This window comes from Crocodylus siamensis, chromosome 3 (assembly GCF_052110815.1).
Source record: "Crocodylus siamensis isolate JL-2025a chromosome 3, ASM5211081v1, whole genome shotgun sequence".
Classification (NCBI taxonomy): domain Eukaryota; kingdom Metazoa; phylum Chordata; order Crocodylia; family Crocodylidae; genus Crocodylus; species Crocodylus siamensis.
Window position 1 is genome coordinate 70,630,650 of NC_143397.1, and position 21,643 is coordinate 70,652,292.

The 21,643-nt window shown below is 42.6% G+C and overlaps 1 long non-coding RNA gene across 1 annotated transcript in view; it reads right to left on the reverse strand.

The window, feature by feature from the left end:
* Nucleotides 1-232: 232 nt before the first annotated feature.
* LOC149868380 (uncharacterized) overlaps nt 233-21,643 on the reverse strand; it is a 39,656-nt gene continuing 18,245 nt past the window's right edge. Inside the window, exon 3 of the long non-coding RNA XR_016441317.1 lies at nt 233-322. This is a non-coding gene — a long non-coding RNA (uncharacterized LOC149868380). The remainder of the gene's footprint in view (nt 323-21,643) is intronic.

Sequence of the window (21,643 nt, forward strand, 5' to 3'; positions counted from 1 at the left end):
TGATTACATTTTAGTATCTGCTTATGTATCTGTACTAAATCAACGTCACTTCATCAACACACAGATTACTGTTCTTGTCATTAGAATGTATTCTGCTTTTGTTTAAACAATATGCATGTAATCACAAATGCAGTACTTCTTGGTACTCACATGTCCACAGACCTCCCTTCTTGCCCTCCAATTTGTCATTCAACATACAATGAATGCGTTAGCACTGAAAAGCAATTTCCAAAAGAACTGTGCTGCATGGGAATCTTCTCTGGAGCTGTGAAGAACTGTGGGGACTGACCTAAGATATCTTGGTATATTGATGAAAGAAATGCTAGGAAAAAAAAAAATCACATGTTTCTGTTAACAGACTGCTGAATAAATGATCTTATGACTGGATTTTCATGAGGTGGAGTCATATCTTTACTTTGGCCAATGTCTTTGTAAATATAGATTGCCCATGTAGACAATCTAAACAGATCAGGCTTATTGATTTTTCCATCTCTGATTTGCAAGATGTAAGCTTATTTAGGGACAAATCTAGGACCAAGGTATCTCAGTGATAAGCCTGACTTCAAACCTATTCCTGGTTGTGAAGAATATTAAAAGACTTTAAGAGGAATTTCCCCTCCACACACACACTTTTTTTTGGCTCCCTAGTAGTAGAAACTTAAATTTTGTTCAAACTTATAGAAAAAATTCCTCCCAGCTAGAGACCTGGAAAATTTTGGCCTAAAAACTGGAAGTTTTGGATAGTTATAAAAACACCTGAAAAGAGAAACTTAGAATGCGAACAATAATGCAACCTATCTACAATCTTTGTTTCCACTCTAGTAACCAGACACACACAGATACAGACACACTACAAAACATTTGTGTACAAACGAACAGGAACTTGTTGTTGGATTATAAAAAGCTATATTGGTACACAACCACCAGATTCAAGATCCATTAAAGAATTGTTGCATACAAAAAGATACATCTCACATTCATTCTAGTATATGACAAGTATTATGAGCACGTAACTTTTTACAACTTTAATTATGCATTTGATGTTTTTTTCTCCAGTACTACTGAAGACAGAAATAACTGACATGGAATAAAGCTGTACACCAATAAATTACACCTACTTGGCAAAAATGGAAAGAATCATTTTTATGATTAAATTACATTTATTACCTACATTGTGACACAGGGTAGAAAAGCAAGGATTCTGAATAATTTTTGAGACTGTGATCTCTCAGATGAAAAGCTTTATCTTCCCACATATTTGTCTGAGTTTTCCATCTATGTACACTCTAGCATAGTTTATTGATTTATTTAAGCTAAACGACTCCTTAGCCAGGAGACATGCTTCTGCACAATGAAGGCTGTATGTTATTCTCAGAAGACACTGGTGCACAAATTAACTTGACTTGACTTCACACCAGAAGCAGAGATAAAATGATGCTTGGCAACTTGTCATGTATGCTGGAGTTACAATTTTTCAGCAATTTTGCATCAATATTTTAACATGTGTTAATATAAGTGTCTGTGTGTAGGATGAACCACAGGGATTCTAACTCCAACTTTTAACTGGCCAAAGAACTATTGCTTTCTTTGCATTATTTCTGCAATTCTGCTGAAAAAGTATTTTTACTTGCTAATGTTTCATCCCAAAAGATGTTGCTTTTCAATATTCTATAAGGCAATTCTTATATGGATTTAGCATGTAAGTGAATTGTAAAGTTTGTAAAGTATATTGGGAACTTTAGGTATGAAAGATGAGAATTCACTGCAGGATCAGTATCATTTACTAGAACTGCAATAAAAGCTGGAAAAATACCAGAAGATTTGTGAGTTTCTTTCTCTTGGTTCTCCAACTTGGAAACCTTGACATTTTTCAAGAACAAAAATCTCATTTTCCAATCAGCACTATTACCAGCGCTGAATAATTAGTACTGGGCTCAGTAGCATAAATATGACAGGGCAAGGCACCCACCCAGCCCAGACAGCAAACATGAGGGGGAGTCAGGAGTCTTTGTCATGGCAGGTGAAGCTCTGAACTGCCCGTGGCTACACTTCAGGAGCTGGACAATGCAGTGCTACACCCATCAATGCATCTGGGGGGAGATTTCGCCAGAAACCATGCATGAGGTGGTGGGGGAGGGACCAAGTGGGGCACACAGATGATGGAGCAAAAAAGCCTGGCAACAGGAGAGCTGACGCTGTTGATGCTGAGCAGTAGCAGCAGTGACAGCAGCCTGGGTAGGTAGGACTTCACTCCCCACCCCATCACCCATGGTCAGCATAGCCTCACCACACTCCCACACCTTGCCCTGCTCCAGGTGCTCACAGATCTCCTTTCAGCATTGCTGGATCTTATGTAGATGCACCTAAAAGCACCTACAAGACAACTCCACACTGAAATATGCCTCACTGGCTCTATGTGGCTAGCTCCTGAATCAAAGGCCATACAGCTGCAACATTGTCATTCTGTGTGCACACCATTATGCTGCGCTAAGCAGCAAGGTTTAATTAACTCATGCACTGCACCACACTAACACTGCTGTCCTGCTTCCAATTCAGGAACTAACATGGAATATCTCGAGATGGTGCTACCTTGCTCAGTACAGATATATCTAAAGAGAACTAGGCACTTTACTCCTGTTGAAAGGCAAGGGGAATTAGGTATCCACATAAACTATTTCTATTCTTCAGATAAATGGACTTAATTTTCATCTCTTCTATAACACTTCTGTACTCTTGACTTGGAAAGATGTATTCCTGCTCTAACTAGGTATAATCAAGGCAAGGCGTAAGGGAGATCAGATTCTGTGTCCTTCTCCGGTAAGGCTGCCCAGCTTCAGTATGGGGGGGGAGCTGCACACACTGCAGGGTCAGCCACCTGGGGCTGGCACTCCCTCCCCTCCCTCTCCCAGCCCATAGCTCTTCGTACTGGAGCAAGAGGGGATTGGGGGGTAGGAGGGAGGAGTGGGGCAGCCCCCTGGATGCCGAAGCAAAGGGGCACCAACAGGCAAGTCACAAGTCGATATTTTGTTACAAATATTTCAAAAACATTTTGCCTGATGTGGTCGATAAACGCCACATGCACACACGTAGCCACAGCATGCATCCGGCCAGCCCAGCAACTTGCAGAGCACCATCCAGCTGGTGAGTCTGTTGTTGGAGGGCAGGGGATGAGGGAGGCAGATCAAGGCCCTCCAGTGAGAGAGGAGGGGGGCTGGGCACAGGACAGAGCTGCAAGCAGCTCGTCCAGGGGGCGGGGGGCAACAGAGAAGCAGGGGTAGCTCCTGCTGCTACGTGCACCCTCAGGTGCAGGGCAAGAGCAGGTTGCCACTGCAGGCTTGCCCCAGACACCAAACTGCCTTACTACAGCACTGCCCACCAGCAGCCCGTGGGTCCCTGGGCCCTCCCTCACCACCCATATGACAGTGAGAGAGGGGCAGCTGTGGCCCTACCTAGTAGCCTTCATGTGGCCTGCAGGCCACCAGCTACACAGCCCTGTTGTACACCAACCAGCTTGGGTTTGCAATCTGCCCTTGCTTCTGCCAATTCTTCAACAGCTCTTGAATTCTAGTCAGACTTATCTGCTAACACTTGAGTCTAAACCCCATTTCCATGAAAACAAATACACTGGAGCTAAACCAGGTAAAATAGAAGCCACAACTAAAACAAAGCCAGAGCAGCCTTCTGGCAGAATGCAAACTGAAACACAGAATTCACAGCCAGTTCAAAGCAGTTCCTTGCCACAGAGAAGAATGCAAACAGACTCGAAGGCATGATTCAGCTTGAAGCAGTATGATCTCCCTGTACACTATTTAATCATCTAGCATCTGGATGAGGTAATCAATGCCTGTAAGACATCACTAACTCACATGTCCTCAGCAACAGGATATCAGTGACAGTTATAGACACAAGCCTACAGATGTAATTCTGCCAATTGCTGTAAGCCTTGAAAAAAATCCAGGGTAAATACAATAGGGTGTCTAGTTAAGGATTCCTTTCAAAATAAAACAATCATACCGCATAGGTCCTCACCTGGAACTTTATTTCTTTACTAGTTCCAGGGGCTGGATATAAATAAACACTCTTGTCACCTTTAATGGTCTCCCTTACCCACTCAGGAAACACCTGGAAATCTGTAATGAAATTAAGTAGAAACCATAGTGTATATGGAATTGTGAATGGCTACCTTGTTGTAGTTCTCCAAAATTCCTGCACTAGGGTCCCTGATGCCTCACAGATGCAGACTCTGAAAGCCTTGTGTCACCTATGGCAGGACAATCCACCTGGTGGGACCACCTGGAGCTACAAACACTGCCAAGTAAAGATGAAAACATGCATGTTTCCAGTGCAATCCACATATATGCGTGCGTGACATTCTCTCAGAGGAAACAAGACATATCTGGGTCTATTATTTTCAAAAGGTAGAAGCAACGACAAAATGCTGAATGAATGTGTGGGGTTAGGTACACGATCATTGCACAAAGGTAATACAGCACAAGGACTGAGCCTGCCTTCAATGGTGCTCCTTTTCCTGAGATACTTTTCCACTTTTTTTTTTTTAAAAGGATTCTATGATTACTCTTATTTTCTCTTGCACAGAAATGGTGAGGTACCCAGGTGATATTTTATAGTATAAAAGAAAGAAGGTTTCTTACTAGAAATCACTCGTGATGTTCAGTGTTTCCTGCAAGATTGCACTGACATTGTCTCTTCACTTTTCATAAAAAGGCTGACCTCACTAACAATAGGGTGAGGAATCCATGAGAAAAAATTAATTGAAAATGATAAGTTTAATTAACTAGAGGCGTGATCATGCATAACAGATCAGCTGCAAGAAAGAGCCACATTGTATCATGCAATGCCACCAGAGGAGAAGGCAAAGCTCAAGATCTAATTGGACTTTTCCAGCTTTCAGACTATCAGAATGTTTCCTCATTTTCAACATAAGGTTTACTATACAGCCAGTCACAAAGACAAATAAATATAATCCTTTAATGATCAAGGTACTCCATCCAAGTCTCAGTCAATTTAACAAGAGCCTTCTATATAAGCTGCTGGGAAAGTCTAATAAATAAGAAAAATAAGCACCAAATTTAAAACTCTAGCCATAAATGTTCACAGATTTAGTTTATCCAATTATTCCCAGTATAGTTTTGCTGTGTACTGGGGAGCTTTTAGAGCAATTCATATCTAAATATGAATGCATGCAAATAAACTATCAGGAGATGGGCTCCCATTCAAATTTCTTTAATGTTCCAGAAAAATTGTCCAAATCTTGATGGTATTTTCCTTCTTAATAAAAGTTATTTTTCTATTTTTTTGCCTTAAAAACAAAAAACAAAACAAAAAAACAAACAAACAAAAAATCAGTAAGCTGTATCATTCCTTTCTCTGAAATCTGGTTGAAATAGAATGATCTCTAATTTGGAGGAACTTAGTGACATTTGAAGCCTACCGTTTGTCTCACAAAGCAATTCCAGAAGTGATATTTTAATGTTTGTGAGGGAAAAAAAGAAATCACTGATATTTCAGCTTGCTTGCAATATTAAACTCACACTGTTACAATAAATAACTTCCCGGGAGGAGGCACTATAGCATGATTACGTGGAAGAGGGAATAAAGCCAGAACGTCAAACAGCCTTGGTTGTCTCTCTTTTCTAAGCTTGAACACTGAAAATGATTTCAGAAATGAGTACATTCCTGCATCTACATGAAATCAGAATCTAAGAATATTGGAGGAGAGAGAAAATAAAGAGGAAAACTATAATTTTGACTGCATGCCACATTCCTGACCCCAAGCAAATGGATATAAAAGGGGCTCGTGTTTAGCAATCGGACATTCTTTAGATTTTAATGGGGAAATTATGATGTTGGAAAAGGGCTAGATAAAACAAGTAAACGAAAGAAGAAAAACAAAGCAAAAAAACAAGCATTATGAGCTACAATGGGCAAAGGTTGCTGCATACTCCAAGAGCATCAGAATACAGCAGCGCAAACAAAAGGTAGCACTGGACAGGCCTCAAGTATGGGATCATATTGTGTGCAGGTCTGGGGTCCTAATTTTAAGGAGAAAGTAGAGAAAATGAAGAGGGATCCAGGCAGAGATTTATATAAGGATAGGACTGTAAACCGTTCAAGAAAAGGTCGAGAGAACTAAGTGGGGCTAGGTACAGACATTCAAAAAGTGCCAGGCGGAATTGACCTAAGTTACGCAGTTTTGTGTAAGGGGTATAGTTTAGATCAGTAAGCATGTTTAGTTTGGAGAGAAAGAGTTAGTGGTGGCAGGGAGGGAGGATATGATAGCAGCTTTGCTTCCAAATATTTGAAAGGCTGCCATAAACAAGGAAAACAGGACATGAAGCAGTGGGTTTAAACTGTAGCAAATGGATTTAAGTAAAGAAAACTCAGGGAAAACTTCCTGGTAGAAGGACAAAGGAATAAACTGCCCAAGAAAGTCATGGAATCTTGTTCATTGGGGATTATCAACATCACACTAGGTGAGCATTTGCCTGGGATAAGCTTAGGAATAGCTCATTCTGCATTTGTACAGAGACTTGGACTACATGACCCTAGAGGTCCCTTCCTACCCTACATAAAAACCTAGAAAAGCATTTTCAATTCCTCCCCGAAAAACATGACATGGAAGAGAGGTATCTTTTCAACAAACGCAGTCAAGAATCCAGAATAAAAGAATAGATCTGTTTGGCTAGGGACAGACATTCAAAAAGCCTGAGCCAGAATTGGCTCAATCTTTGCAGATTAGTCTAACCTGGCTAGGCTAAATCAGTTTGTAACTGCACGGACATCCCAGAAATGCAGGCACATGCCTTCACTGGCTCAGGCTAGAAACCAAGGGGCACTAGAGCAGCCCTCCCTTCCTTCCACAGCACTGAGCTGGAGCTGGGAGTGGAAGGGGGGAGTAGGGGGTGCATGGCCAGGCCCCAGCAGGACAGTCTGATTAGCCCAGCAGGGAACTGATAACAGTGTTTATCACCCCTAACTCAGTGTTTATCACCCTATTAAGAAAACAACACAGGGACATTACCAGCTACCTATTGTTTCTGCCTGTTGATTCAGCATGGACTATAGCCAGCATGTGGCCTGCTAGCTAATACTCAGATACCTTTCAGCAAGGCAGAGGGGAGGGGGGGAATTCCTGCTTAGCAGACAGTGGTGAGGGGTGCAGGGGAGCAGCCTGCAGTCTCTGCAGGAATTGCAGCCAGGGAGTAGAAAGGAGGGGCCAGGCAGAGAGCCCTGCCCAGGCCAGAGAGCATGCTGGGATGCTGGGGGTGTCTAGTTTACCATAAGCCAGCAAGGGGTCTGAGACAGAGACATTGCATAACATGGTTTGAGACAAATCAGTTAAGTCTGATACTACATTCAACCAGGTTTATCTCAAACCGGTTTCAGCCATTTTCAAACTGGTTTATGTGCACTGAACATCTGTTCTGTTACAGGCTTAAACCAGTTTCTGATCACTTAAACCTGTTTGTGTGTAATGTCTGTCCCTGACAGATCAGCAGGAATCTGGGTTTTCCGTTCCCTACAGGAAAATCCAGATTTTCCCCTTTAAAGGAGAGTGAGGGGCAATAACATGGGCACCATGAAGCAGTGGGGTGAGGGACAACTGCAGTTTGACCCACACCCTGATGTTGGGGGGAGCTGCTGCCAGAAAAGAGCCAGTGTGAGGTGGACAGGGGCTGCGGGTCAGGACTGAGGGGCACCAGCAGGACTCAGGGGGCTGTGGCTAGGGAGTGAGAGGCACTGGCATATCAGAGCTGCTCAGTGCCACAAAGCAGCAAGGTCACAACTGTAGCTGGACCCACATCCTGGTGAGTGAAGGAGGCAGGGGGAGCTCTGCCTTTTCATGATTAAAAAAACCAAAATCAAACACCAAAATAAATAGGTATTTAGAATTTATTTTCTTATAGATTGAGGCACTGGTAGGCTTCCAATCTGCTTTAAAATTGTAAAGATGTCAATAAAGTACTGTGTTTAATGGATACCTATATATATAGGAGCATTTCATTTTAATTGCAGAAAATGTGGATTTGGGGGGGGGTTTAATCTGAGTATTTTGGATTTTTTAAACAGAGAAAGCCAGGATCCCTGTAATAAGATTAGTAACAAGAATGAAAGATGCAGGAGCTGAAACAAGAATACTCAAAGAGCCCACACTAACTCTGTCAAGAGCTATGGATGTGTGCAAAGGTAGCAAAACACAAACATATCCACATACAGAATCATAACCAGGGTGATATATATATTTTTTTTTTTAAAGTAGCAGACAGAAGCCATGAATCTACACATAAAAGCAAACAAATACAAAACCCAGGTGATAAAATACAAATGAAAACTTGTGGTTTCTGTGGATAAAAGTGTGAAAAAAATGCAGTATTTCCACATGCTATAGTTGTACTAGAAGAAAAACAAAGAAAAAATGTACTATATCAAGGATTCAGACACTAACTCAAAGAACAAAATCTGTCCTGTTTATGTAATGAATACACTACAAAAGAAAACATAATAAATGGTTTGTAAAGCTCAGACCAGCACCAGATACAAAGAAAAAGCAGCAATACACAAACAGGAAATTGAAACCCAATAGACAACAGGGCAACAATGAATGTGTGAGGTGTTAGACAGACAGAAGGGAGGTCAGGAAAACTTCAACCAAGCAAAGCTGAATTAAAATTAGAAAGCAACACAAGCAGAATGCCACTGAGATGGATCCAATTTATAAGAAAAATTCCAAGAAAAAAATATTCAGGCTGAAATGTCAGGTAATGCAGACATTAGAGAAGCCACTGTTTCAGTTAAAACAAGAGCATTTATGATCCTGCTGATATCTAACCTTGGACAAACTATTGATACAACAGAGATGGAAACAAAACAGAAAACTCATTCAGAGCAACAACAAAAAAAGTGCACTGTGGTACTTCTGCAGCAAAGCAGGAAAAAACAGGAATCACTGCTAAAGTCACAGAGCCCATAAGTTGCATATGCAGCATGGTAGCCATTGATGCCTACCTGGCTGGACTCATTTGAGTCCAGTTTTTGGTTTTTGGGGTTTTTTTTCCTCCCGCCCAGGCAGGGGGTCGGACTTGAAGATCTACAAGGTCCCTTCCAACCCTACTTCTATGATTCTATGAGTGTACATACAGGCATCACTTTTAGATCAGCCTAATTAGCATTAGATTGATCTAAAATGCCGACCTGTGCAAATGTTCAGGGGGTTTAAATTGGGCCATAAATGTCAGGCCTGATCTAAGAACTAACTTAGATTGAAAACAGTTTAACCCAATCCAGCACACACCCGCATGTGTTCACAATGCACCCCAGGGCTGGGGAAGCCCAGCCACTGGCCCCAACCCCAGAGCTGCACTCTTCTTACCCCTCCCCACCCTGACTGGGCTACTTTTAGACTCCTGCCCCCCCGCCCCCCGATGGACACCCCTCCTGCAGACCTACCAATCCCCTGCCCCAAGCCTGCCAAACGCCCCATCAGACCCTCTACCCCCTAACCCCCAATTCTGCCCACTCTGAGTTGCATAAACTGGGTTCCCAGAACAGCTCCCAGCACTAGAGAATATCTGCACACCCTGTTCCTGGTGTATGATCACAAGGCTTAAAAAAGCTGCACAACTGGGGCAGCAGGCCCCATTACTACCTTTGTGTAGGGGCACAAAAGCAGTTACCTCTTCAGCGGCAGCTGATGGCACCACCACAATCAAGACAACAAGAGCCAGCGCTGCCCTGGGGCACTGACCTGAGCTGTGATGCCTCTGACATGTAGCCAGTGATTCCCCAAGGGTGCACTGGGGCAAAGGCAGGGGCCACAGTCTGTAGAGACCCAATTCCAGCACAGCTCCCCAGTGGCTAGAAGCTGGATACATGCCACAGCCAGGGAATAGGGGGTTGGGTGAAACAGTGGCAGCATCAGGATCAAGCCTCTGCAAATCACCACTGCTGTGCTGCACCACACGTCTGGATGCTCAGTTCCATGCTCTCCTGTGCTCTGCTCTGCATGCACACCATGCTCCCATGCTGGCCAGGTAAGTACATCCCTTCTCAGGTCCAGGCAATTGTAGGCAGCTGGGAGCCCTCCCACACAGCCCCTGGCCCAGCCACACCATTCATAGATTCAAAGATATTAGGGGCTGGAAGGGACCTTACAAGATCACTGGGCCCAGCCCCCCTGCACTTGGGCAGGAAAGACTGCTAGGGTCAAATGACCCCAGCAAGGTGGGCATCAAGACACTTTTTGAAGATTACCAGGGTAACTGATTATACCACCTCTGTGGGGAGCCTGTTCCAGACCCTCAGCATTCAACTTGCAAAGAAGTTTTTCCTTATGTCCAATCTGAAGCAATCATCAGTCAGTTTGTGCCTATTTTTTCTTGTCTTCCCCTGGGGTCCCTTGGTGAACCGATACTCCCAAGGCCCTGATGTATGCCCCTAATATACTTAAAAGCTGCCACCAAGGCACCTCTGAGTCTTCTGCTCTCCAAGCTGAACAGTCTTTCAGCCTCTCTTCATATGACCTGCTCCCTAGACCTCTAATCATGCACGTGGCCCTCCTTTGGATTCTCTTGAGCTTCTCCACATCCTTCCTGAAGTGCAACACCCAGAACTGGATGACATTGCCAACAGGTGTCCCTGTGCCCTCCTTCTGGCCCCAGCCATATCAGCACCCTGGAGCTTCCCAGGGCAGCACAGGGTGCCCTGGGAAGGGCACTCTGCACTACCCCCCCTCCCCTCCTCAGTCCCAGGGCCCAAAGCAGAGCATCTCCACATGACCCAGCAGGGAGATTGCTGCCCTGGTTCAGCCTGACACTGCCTCCCCCAAGAGGGGGGTTTCCCATGCCCACACTGCCTTGACTTCTTCCAGCCTTCTGCTCTCCAGCTGCAGCATGCATTCAGTTTCTATCCAGTAGGGGGGCTGTACTGGGATTGAACATCTGCAAACTGCATTGATGCTGCCACCACTACTTTTCCTGGCTCCTCTTTTTGAGCATGAGAGAGAAGCACACCACAATATGAAACATTTGGGAAATACTGATGTAGACTGAATATGCCCCCTCAGGAAAACTGCACATACTGCAAGAAAACTGGGGGCTGGTGTCTGAAATTAACTGGATCTTATGATAAAGGAACTGAGATGGACATCACTGCCTTCTTATCCAGGGCAGTAAGAAAATACAGCAACTGAACAAAAATACAAGCCCTTCAACTTGACAGACATACAAAAGACACAGGGAGACATAGAAAGCATCAACTGAGCCAGTTATATGCCAGTTTCAAGGCAGGGCTAGAAAGACTGAGAACAAGTTGTATGAGAAAGATTTACAAGGGTTCACATCTATCATTCTGTCAGGATGGCCAGACAGGGAAGAAGTCTGCCTTCCAAATATACTGGAACTATCAGGATGAGCAGATCACGCAAGACAGGCTCATATATACATGTCATTAAGCCATAGTACCCTATCACTGGGAACCAAAATTCTCTCAAGAATACAGAATGGCTCCGGTGTAACAGAAGCTAGTCTCTTGAAAGTCAGTGCCACAATATCCTCGCCATACATAACTAGGGATATTAGAGGCCTAGTAAGAAGTTGTGATTCACATGATGAAATGCAAATTAGGAATGGACCTTTTCACTGCAAATACCACAAGCTGTCACATTATATTAGACTTCTGCTCAGACTTCCAGGAACAGGATGAACTGTCAAACACTACCACAGCAACCAACATAAAGCAATGAAGCATTTCAGCTGCATGGCATCTCAAACTGTAATTTCATACAACAGACCCCAGCTTACTTGCAGTACGTGCAGTTTTCCTAAGAAAGGAGATTCAGTCGTATCATGTCACTACCGTATCACATCCGTCAAATGATAAATCTCAATCAGCAGGCAAAATTGCTAAGACTATTAAATAAAGCTGCAAAAACCACAGAAAAACATATGGTGATATCTTTTTGAATGAAGAAACACTCTCACGGAAAGCATCAAATAGCAGCCCAGTAAAGTGCCTGCCCTCACAATACCCCTTCTTTGCAATATTATCAATATGTTGTAGCAGTACTGCAACAGTAGCAATAGAACAAATAAAGAGAGAAAAGGGAAGAGACTTGCAAAGGACAAAGCCTTCTATATTGACAAGTTAAAAGTCTTCACACAATTACATCCAGGAGACCTAGACAAACCATTTATTCAAGACAAATCATATTCTTGAAAAAAAGTCATATGTACAGGTAAAACTCTATTTGCATAATGTGGCAGCTATTAGGTATATAATGCATCAAAACCACAAATGCATCTGTCCACTGGGGACACAAGGCAAAGACAGAATTGTTAAGTATGATCAAGCATGCCCACTCATGGTCAGCATGACCTGGAAGGAACACAGAACAAAGAGTTACCAGTAGATGTTGGAATGGATAGTTTGTTCCTCTCAAAACATCACACCCTCTAGAGAGGACAAGGGCAAGGCAATTTTCTGTTGTCACAAGAAAAACTAACTTCAACATCAGCCTTCTACAAAATACGTTCAAGAGTTTTATAATACTAAGGTGTGAAAAGTCAATTCTCTCACACCACAAAAAAGCGGGGAGGGGAGGAAGTTGCCATATACATTGAAGTTTGGGGAGGGGGGGCATTGTTTATTTGGTTTTTTTAAAGTAAAAACTGGTGCTCAAGTTACTTGGGCTAGGGACAGACACTACCCATAAACCAGTTTCATACATTTCATAGACATTAGGGCTGGAAAGGACCTCGGGAGATCATCGAGTCCAGCCCCCTGCCCAAAGGGCAGGAAGTCAGCTGGGGTCATAGGATCTCAGCAAGATAAGCATCCAATTTACTCTTGAAGGTGTTCAGTGTAGGTGCTTGAACCACTTCCAGTGGCAGGCTGTTCCAGACCTTGGGGGCTCGGACAGTAAAGAAATTCTTCCTTATATCCAGCCTGAAACGGTCTTGCAGGAGTTTGTGACCGTTCGACCTCGTCATCCCTTGGGGCGCTCTGGTGAACAAACGTTCCCCCAGATCCTGGTGTTCACCCCTGATAAACTTGTAGGTGGCCATCAGATCACCCCTGAGCCTACACTTTTCCAGGCTAAAGAGTCCCATGGCTCTCAGCCTGTCATCATAAGATCTGTTTTCCTGACCTCTGATCATGCGCATGGCTCTCCTCTGGACTCTCTCAAGCTTCTCCACATCCTTTTTGAATTGTGGAGCCCAAAACTGGATGCAGTACTCCAGCTGCAGCCTCACCAAGGCCGAGTACAAGGGGAGAATGACGTCCTGGGATTTGCTCGAGAAGCATCTATGTGCAAGCCAGCGTTTTGGTCGCTTTACTGGCCGCAGCATCGCATTGCAGGCTCATGTTCATCTTGTGGTCAATGATGACCCCCAAGTCTCTTTCTTCTGTAGTGCTATCCAACGTAGCACTGCCGAGCCTATAAGGGTGCTGCAGGTTTTTCCTCCCAAGGTGGAGAACCTTGCATTTTTCGGTGTTAAACACCATCAGGTTGTCGTCTGCCCATTTGCTGCCCATTTAAGTGATCAGAAACTGGTTTAAACCTGTAACAGAACAGATGTTCAGTGCACATAAACCAATTTGAAAGTGGCTAAAATCAGTTTGAGGTAAACCAGGTTGAATGTAGCATCAGACTTAACTGATCTAGATCAAACCTAGACCCCTTGCTGGCTTAAGATAAACCAGACACCTCCAGCATCCCGGCATGCTCTCTGGACTGGGCAGGGCTCTCTGCTCCACAGCAAGACTGGCCCCTCTCCTCTGCTCCCTGGCTGCTGCTCTGGCAAGACTGCAGGCTGCTCCCACCCTCCCCTTCACCACTCCCTGCTAAGCAGGAGTTCCCCCATCCCCTCTGCCTTGCTGAGAGGTGTCTGTGTATTAGCTAACAGACCACATGCTGGCTATAGTCTGTGCTGTGGTAGATGGGACAAAGACAGAATCAACAGGTAGCTGGTAATATCTCTGTGTTGTTTTCTTAATGGGGTGATAAACACTGAGTTAGGGGTGATAAACACTGTTATCAATTCCTTGCTGGGCTGGTTAGAAGCGGGGAAACCCCCTCCTTAATGAGAGAGTTCTGCCAGAGCCTCGCAACGCCGCCCCCGACCCCCCAGCTCAGCACTTAAGAAGGAAAGGGAGGGCTGCTGTAGTGTCCCCTGGCTTCTAGGCTGAGCCACTTCAGGCACGTACCTGCATGTCTGGGATGTCTGTACAGTTACAAAGTGGTTTAGCCTAGCCAGGTTAGACTAACCTGCAAAGTTTGAATCAATTCAGGCTCAGACTTTTTAAAAGTCTGTCCCTAGCCATGATGACTACAACATAGACTTCTGGGGATAACCAAATGTTAAGTATGGCCAATAGCTTATGTTTAAATTATGCTCTTTCATGCATATGTGACAAAAGGGGTATTATAATAAATAGCTTCCTAACAGACAGTTATAGTATGATTATGTCTAAGAATTTAAAGAACTGTGCTTTCAAGAAGTGCTTAGAGAGAAGGAGGATGGAACAGGCAGACAAAGAAATAAATCCAAATGTTGAACTGTCTGAGCTCTCTCTCTCTCTCTCTCCATGCTTGAGTACTGAACACACAATTTAGCAGCACTGCTTTTGAAAAGAAAAATCATGTCAACGTAGCTGCACCAGAAGATCACATTGTACTTCTCATAGTTGCCTAATCCAGGTAGGCAAGGACAGTATAATCTTAAGAGAAGCAAAAGGAATTTGAGCAGTATTTTGAACTTTTTAAATTGTACAAGTTACTGAAAAGAAGAATCTAAGTTTCAGACACCTACAAAAGAAGAGAAAACAGGGAAGGCAACCTGCCATAGACAGTGCCTGTCTAGCTAGAAGTGCAAGTTCATTTTAAGGAGGCACTGGTCATAACTTCAGAGTAAAAGCAGAGTTCCATTTTGCTCATAAGCAGAGTTTCAAGCTCCTTGTTCTGTACAAGAAATGTACTGTATCCTTTACATAATTACAACAGAAGGCAGAGAATGAACTAAGTAAGAATTTATAAGTAAAGCTATTATTAGTTTACAGGTTGAAATCAATTAAAAACTGGGCTCTTCAAGAAATTTAGCTTCTGGCTCAGTCTTTTCTTTGCCCCAAATTAGCTTAACAGACTAGCACAAAATACTTTAAAATGTCTATGTAGCTGAAATTAAATTTTGTGCATAGGTTGCATTTGACAGAAACAGGTTGTAATTAAGTTATTAATGGTTGTGGTATCCAATTGCCATAATTATATACGCTACAGACAGGCTCAGATCAGCTGTGAAGTGAGGCCATTGTGACATATGAGGTCGTGTGTAGGTAAAATGGGGGCCCTAAATTGAAGCTGTGCATTTTTAAAAATACCACTTCAATTTAGGGCCCTTTAAACCCCCGTGTCATGCACACACACTGTGCACTTACCTGCCTCTCTGGTGGCAGGGAGGGGAGAGTGAGCTGCCAGTGGGTGGAGCAGTCCCTGGGCTTCAGAGGGAGGAGAAGGGCTGGTACTTCCCTCCATGGCAGCATCCACCCACAGGCACCTGGCTCGGGTGGTCTTGGGGGGGCACCGCAGCCATGGAAGGAAGCACCGGGCCCCCGCACAGCTCAGGCAGGCAGGCTCTGGGGAGGGGAGGGGGTAAATTCCAACTCGCCACTTCCCCCCCACCCCCTCGGGTGGGACCTTCCTTCCCAGGCTGCTGCCAAGCTGCCTGCATGGGCTTCCTGCAAAGCCCCTGAACTGCATAGAGCCTGGTGCTTCACTCCATGGCTGTAAGGTAGCAAACTAAAACTCCTCAGAGGAGTTCTAGGTGCTGTGCCCCAAGTCGTTTAAGGTGCATTACGCTGCTGAATTTGCTACAGTGGCTGAAATTACTGTGCAATACACTGCCAACGCATGCAAACACCAACACTATTAAAGGAGCACAAAAGCATTTTACCGGATTTAAAGTGATGTGCACATATGCCCCTTGTTTCATCTACGCATAGCCTGAGGTAGTTTGACCAATCACCACTTCTCCACTACATCTAATATCTATCACTGTGAAAAATTAAGATCGCTGTGACGCTAGCTTCTTCCCATCTCCTCCCCCACCCCATCCCCAGTTTCATTAACTTGAAATCCCTGTCCTCAGTATTTCAATATAGTTAGCCAGCATTCAAAACTAGTGAGTTGGGCTTAAAGAAAAAAAATCAAGTGACTAGGTTAAAATAATGAAGGGGTTTACTTAATAGTAAAATATGGGTCCATTTGTCATCTTGCTCTTAGAGGCTACTATTGCTATTGGGTAATATTTTCGAGGATTTGGTTTTGTTTTATTTTGTTTTTAAACAACCAGGAGGGACAGAAATTTAGTTTTAAGATGAAAGCTAAGATCTTCACATAGTCCAGAATCTATGATCTGGGGCTTTAAGAAAAACATCACAAATCACATGACTCATGATAAAGTTGCCAGACATGGAAACAGCAACTTGATAGGGCCAACATCAGATGGCCAGAATATCTATTAGAGATTAAATGGTTTATCTGATCTAATCCACTGGCACTGCAAACATGAGCGGTCATGTGAAGGGGTCTAGCAGGGGTTTTTACTTCTCTCAACTTCAGTTTTGCATGAGACATCTCTATTAATTTCAACAAACAATTATTTTAAAAACACATAATTTCTAATTTGAGAGATGTATTGTTAATTTGATTAGTATTATACATTGGTCATGTCAGTTTGCTAAGAATTTTAACAGGATTTTTTATCGCCACTGTATATCAGAATATAAAATCCAGACACACTGGGAATGACATCTGGGATAGACAGTGTTCTCAAACCCCATCTCGCTTCCTAACAGGATAAAGCCCTAACAATTGGCTACAGCCGCAGAATAAAAGAAACTGATTATTTAAAAACCAAGTCACCCACACATGCATTTCGTTCCTTAGGGAACTGACCTTTTACCTAAACAAAAATTCAAAGAGATTTTCGATTACTTAAGAAAACACATCACCAACAGAACAAAACAGAAATGGATTAAATACATCAATGGCAGTCTGTTCAGCATCAAAGAGACTATGTAATATAGTTATTTCCTATGAGTGATCACAAAACCTACAGAGGAGTCAGACAGTTACAGACTCTGTGCCCAATCCTGCCAGAATGCAAAGTTTGGACCTAAAAGGTTAGCTATAAATCAACAAAAGACAGATTAATTTGGTATTCACCAAATTAACAGAAGCATTTCAAGGGGCTCAGGTAAGTACCTTCCACATGTCAAATAATGAGAACACTGTATTTCTGTAGTCATAATTTTCCCTTCCATCTACTATTTGCAAGTGTCTAGTAATTACAAGGTAAGGCAGATAAAAAAGCATTCAAGTTTCAGTCCAATTTTATATAGATTTTCTTGTTATCCATGTGCAGTGCTAGGAACACACGTTGTATATCTGTGGAATAGACATGTTCTGAAAACTCCAATGGTAGGAAAAGGAACATTTTGTGTGCCTGGCTTAATTAATAAAAATCATAAGATGTTTTTTAGCAAATTTTCCAGAACACAAAATCAAGTATAGTACACAAGATTTTAACCCGGCAGATGAAGTAAAAACTGCATCCAGTTTTGTGGTTTTTTAATTTTTATGTTTTTCAGTAAATGGCTCAATTTACATATCTTGCTTCCAGTAATAATAAATTGTTGATTCAGTTTTTGTTTATATTTATGGCACAATTGCACATTTAAAAAAATAGAAAAATAAAAATAAGCATGTGCCCCATCACACTAGATTGTCTAGCTGCTTACCATTAGCTATAATGATCTTTTGAGAATCTGACTGAAGGCCTGGAGTTCTCTACATGATGTCCCTTTAGTTTCTTGCAAAAACTGCACAGAATGCCTGCCGTGTAAAATTAGGCCTAATCTTAATTATCTTGCTGTCTATTTCCTGAGCTTAATTAACTTTTCTGAGAGCTTTTCCACACTGCAGTGAGGACTAGACCTGTTTTGTCCTATTCAGCATTTCATAATTTCTTTTCTTTCAGTTCCTAGGACAACGAAAGCTCTTCAGAGTGCTAATTGCTATGGCAAAGGCAGAGATATGAGATTTGAAAGAAAAGCTATAACAAAAATTGAGGATGTACAGCCGTGCATACTAATAAAGGGACAGAAATCTGCAAGTGGGGAGAGATAATCCATTCTAGCCTCTAAATGAACTGACTTTAAATATTTAATTATCTTGTTAAGTAAATTCAGATTATGGGATTCAAATCCTAGTCATTACAGGTCATCAGGCTGTTTTCGATGGAGTACAAATTGACTACTAATACTCTGCAGTCCTCAAATAAGTTTAGAATAATATAACATCCAGTTTGCATACACAAGACTCAACCTCCCACCCCCCATCCCCAGATCCCTGCCTGCATCTTACCACAAGGGAGAACAATGCTATGGAATTTTAAAACAAAACTTGAACATGTCCCATGCCCTACAGCTAGGACTTTACAGCATTTTGCATGCCTCAGAAAAATAGTGCAAAGACCCTGCCTAACCCAGAAGCATACCCAGGTAGATCTCTGCCCTGAGAAGTAATAGAGGACAGGGCAGAGGCAGCAGCTTGCTATTTTTTTGCCTATCCAATGTCAGTGCCCAGGGCTGTTGCCCTCCTCACCTCTCTTCTATTACACTGCTGTGCTAACCCGTCCTATTCTTGCTTCTGTAAGGGAGAAAAAATGGGGTTGATTTTAACAATCAATGTAACGATTCTTTTATGAATGGAAACATATTTCCTGACAGCAAACAGTTAAAGTTTTTGCTCAAACAGCCTCCATTTGAGCATTATTTGGTTTGAAGACATATAACACAGGGCAACTGACCCTGAAAAAGCCATCCCTGTCTCTTGAGCAGGGAGCAGAGTGACTTTACTATAAAACAGATCAGGTGATGTTTTGAGGTCTGGTTGATGCCCTCCACATCAGCCAATCAGATTGATTTGAGAATCAAACCAGATGGGAGACATATTAAATGACCAGAAAGCAGCAGAAAATAAGCAGCTCCAAGCAGCAATCTACCATTTAACCAGATTGTTGACCTTTCTGTATTTCAACTAAAGCAGGCTTCTTACTCTAAGTTAAGTGGTATTCTATCCATAAGAAAGAGTGAACAATACATGCCTCTTCCATTGCCTCCTCATACCCCACACTTCTCTCTAGCCTAGGGAAGAGTCACTGAACAAAGTGACTTGACTGGATCAGCAAACAGTTTGAATCTCACAATTTCTATACACATTTTATCTATTTCCTGTGCATTTCACTGCTTTGATATTTAAGCAAGGCTCATATTAATTAACTCAGCTCCTAAGCAGTCAGATGCCACACACCCCCTGGGCCATGCCAGGAGGGGCTGTATGCTGCATGAGCTGCAGTAATGAAAGCCACAGGCCATATGGGCACCCCAGCCTCATCCTCAGTTCCCCAGCTCCCCAGCAGCACCATGCCACAAAGCGGGCCCAGGCTTCAGTCTGTGCCATGCTGCACTACAATGCCTTCTGGGGCAGGGGGAGAAAGTAGAAACTGGAGAAAGGAAGGGGAGCCTGGAGACCACAGCTGCAGCCACTGGAGCAGTGGCTGGGTGAAAGCCTGGGGCCCTAAGTTAACCCCCCCAGGGGCCACAGGTAGCCCCTGGTCTGCCAGTTGGACAGCCCTGAATTAACTGAGAATGTCTACAAGATCACTTTTACAAGTCCTGTGCTAAAAAGCAGCATTCTTTACATGACAGACTGAAAGCCCTCCGCTGAAGTGCACAAAGTTTTAGATAAATGTAGCTGCTTGGTTATACTATTTGCCCAGGGTATAACTTTTTCAGAGCCAGAAAGAAAAACCAGAATTTCTGATATTACACTTTGCATTTCTGCACAGGAAACAGTGCAGTCTATTATGATATGCAACTACTTCCACCTTTTCTTATGTTACTTTTTGGCTGATGAAGAAGCCTGAAATCTTTATCAAGACTTTTCAGAAATCATTACCTAGAGTCAAGCCTCAGGCAACTGCTCAGTATACAGTACAGGTAGCCACATTTAAATACAAAGACATGTTTTACATGTTACTTTGAATACTCCAAATTAACTTTAAACAGTTAATTTAATTACTGTGCAATTGTCTGTTTTCATATTTTCTGCTACATACAGAATGCAAGTTAATGGAATGAAATTTTGGTGCCATTGAAATGTAGAGCTTCACCCAAATATGCACTTTTCTTTACATTAGTAAATCAGTATTTTATACTAATTCCACCTTCTAATATTCTTCACAATAATTTTTCAGTTTTGAGCATGGTCTAAAATATGGCCATTCTTCAGAACTGTAACAAAGCTGTGATGTCTCTACATCCAAGCAACACTTGTGTCTTAACAGTAAACAGAAAGCCTAATCAGTGGATCCTGCTAGACAGTAGTATCCTGTCCTCTATTAATAGCTTATTTGCTCTCCCCATTTTGCTGCCCATTCAGGAAATCCTACCTGTTGCCAAGATGATACTACTTTTAGAAACACCCAGAATAATAGACATATCTTCTGAACTCCTGCTGTTATCAGCCAAGTCACAACCCAGTAACTCTACTATATAACATTTTCCCCTCCCCGCTTATCTCTGATTGGCTCAGGTCTCAGATTCATATGTATAGGAGATAAAAACCTGCTGGGCACTAATGATTCCTATGGGACTGAGATTGCTTAGAAACTAGTGTGCTCTTTCTAGATATGTCCATCTGAATCTCCAGGTCTACTCTGAAAATGTTGAGAGAGCACAGAGGACTGAAACAAATGTATTCCTGCTCTCCATTGCTTTTTTTTCTTTGTGGGTTTAAAACAATTTAAATATTTCAGGATAGAGTATATAGTTTATGTTGGCTTTATGTCAATTAGACCTCTCAAGGTGACCCTTGTAAAAAATCATGATTTGCAGCTGTAGCTGAAGTGATAGCAATCTGTGCTGAGGCTCTTAAGGCACTTATGTCAAACTTTCCTGCTGACTTATGGTGAGGGATGGTGATTTAGGCCAGAAACTGATGCTTTTGCCTTCTTTTATTTGGAAAGACAAGCTCTAGTACAGGAGGAAAAAAGCTATGGTAATTTTTGGGTGACAGTAAATTCTATCTTATAATGAGAAGCTAGAGATGAGAAACCTTTGCCAGTGATACTGGTAAAAAAACTAACCTTAGCACTATGCCTGTAGTGCTTGCTGCATGATGTGCTAGATTATGGTTTTGCTGCCAGTTTGTAAACTTTCAGTTGTAATTGTATGTGTCCTATGTTAAGCATTTGGGTAGCATTTTAATTAGTTCTTATGATATCCCTCAGGAAAAAGGAAATTTTATCCTCACCACAAAGATGGAAAAAGCTGATGAAGATAAGCTAAGTGACTTGCTCAAGATCACAAGAATTAAAACGTTCCTAGCTCTAAGTCCTTTAAGACCACTAAAAATGCTACTGCTTCAGAAAAATGAATTGCCTTTTAAGTGATACAGAGCATCTAATATACAGACTTCCTGTCTCAGTGAAGTGATGCAACCAGGACCCCCTGTTCCCATACCTCTACAACCTTGTCTTTTTCAGCAGGGTAGCTCTTAAAA